The sequence below is a fragment of the Anopheles moucheti genome (genome assembly GCF_943734755.1).
Source record: "Anopheles moucheti chromosome X unlocalized genomic scaffold, idAnoMoucSN_F20_07 X_unloc_2, whole genome shotgun sequence".
Lineage (NCBI taxonomy): Eukaryota > Metazoa > Arthropoda > Insecta > Diptera > Culicidae > Anopheles > Anopheles moucheti.
The window spans coordinates 475,897-477,500 of record NW_026453526.1 but is presented as its reverse complement, the minus strand read 5'-3'; the positions used below and the strand labels follow the sequence as shown (position 1 = coordinate 477,500).

Below are 1,604 nucleotides of genomic sequence, written 5' to 3'. Positions count from 1 at the left end.
TGATCGCCCAAGAACAAACAAAAACTCCAACAAATTTTATTAAATAAATAAATATGTTTCAAAAAATTTGTTTTCGGGTTCGCTGTCTGCCGTCCTGCTTAAGTCTCCGCTGCGTTGCGTTCGCGCCTAAATGTATACCGTCCGCATACACTGCCTCGGGAGCTTTCGTCGCTACGCGCTTCTCCACCTCGCGGATAGGTGGCGCTGTGGAGCAGAAGCTCTGAGCTGTCACAACGCGTCGCTCGAGCGCACACCCACACGCGACGATCCACCTGACGCCGCTCTGCCGCTATTTTTACACGCACTTATTTTATAGTTTTTGGCGTTTTCTGCACTGCCACCGACCGGAATAATGTTCTTCAGTGACGCCACTACTGAATTAACGTTCCACTTAATGTTTTAATCGCCTATTTCGCGTATAAACAGCACTGGTCTGTTCCCATACAAAATGTATGGGAGAGATTTCTTTCGCTTTTATCAGGCGAGCATCGTCCTGTTTCGTTAATATTTCACCATTCAGGGGTAGAAGGCACTAAAAGACACTGATTAAAACACTTTTTGGCCCTTTTCGCAAAGTTTTACACCCGAATTTTCCGCTTTTAACCGGAGCGACACAGAGGCACGTCCGAGCACTGCTATGACAGCTGTCACACACCACAGGGATAACTGGCTTGTGGCCGCCAAGCGTTCATAGCGACGTGGCTTTTTGATCCTTCGATGTCGGCTCTTCCTATCATTGTGAAGCAAAATTCACCAAGCGTAGGATTGTTCACCCTTTCAAGGGAACGTGAGCTGGGTTTAGACCGTCGTGAGACAGGTTAGTTTTACCCTACTGGTGTGTGCTGTTTGCCGCTATCTTAACGGAATTCCTGTGCAGTACGAGAGGAACCACAGGTACGGACCACTGGCTCAATACTAGTTCGACCGGACTTTGGTATGACGCTACGTCCGCTGGATTATGCCTGAACGCCTCTAAGGTCGTATCCAATCCGAGCTGATAGCGCTTCTCAAACCCATTAGGTGTTCGGAAGCTAGCGGGCTTAACAACCCTCCGAGATCCGTCGGTGCTGCCCCGCGCACACTGACGTCTCATCCCCGCTATAGCACTAGACTGAGCCGCAACGGGCGGGAGCACGCTGCACGTGGAAGTACCTTACCACAGGGAACCCTGGTGGCTGTGTTTCCGTCGACCGTGGATACAACTAGTTTCGACACCTTCGACCGCCCGCAAACGACGGGACTACAGGCTGGGAGCTGCGAGTTGTAGAGATGCGTTCGCATCGATCCTCTCAGGCGACCCATGCTTGCTGGTGCTCGCGTTCACTTTGGGAATGGAGTGTTCGCGAGAGTGATTGTTGTGTTGTGTGTGTACAGTTGGTGCTTGCGTGCACTCCCATAGTGGAGTGTTCGCGAGCTTAAAACGCTAAGTCCCGATTAATACTCTCCTCGCAACATTATGTGCGTGGCTCCACGCCAAGTGGGATTAGCGGTGCGAAACGCGATTGGTAAAGTCGATGGTGATGTGCGTACCAACAGGCGATTTGTTAAGTCAAATGCGAACTGTGGTGCAACAGGCAATGTGTGTTTATTATCAGGTGTTGTTG

The 1,604-nt window shown here is 50.6% G+C and overlaps 1 pseudogene; it reads left to right on the top strand.

Annotated features, from left to right (window-relative positions):
• The window catches only part of LOC128307970 (uncharacterized), a 6,652-nt pseudogene extending 5,336 nt beyond the window's left edge, over positions 1–1,316 (top strand).
• Positions 1,317–1,604: the final 288 nt, after the last annotated feature.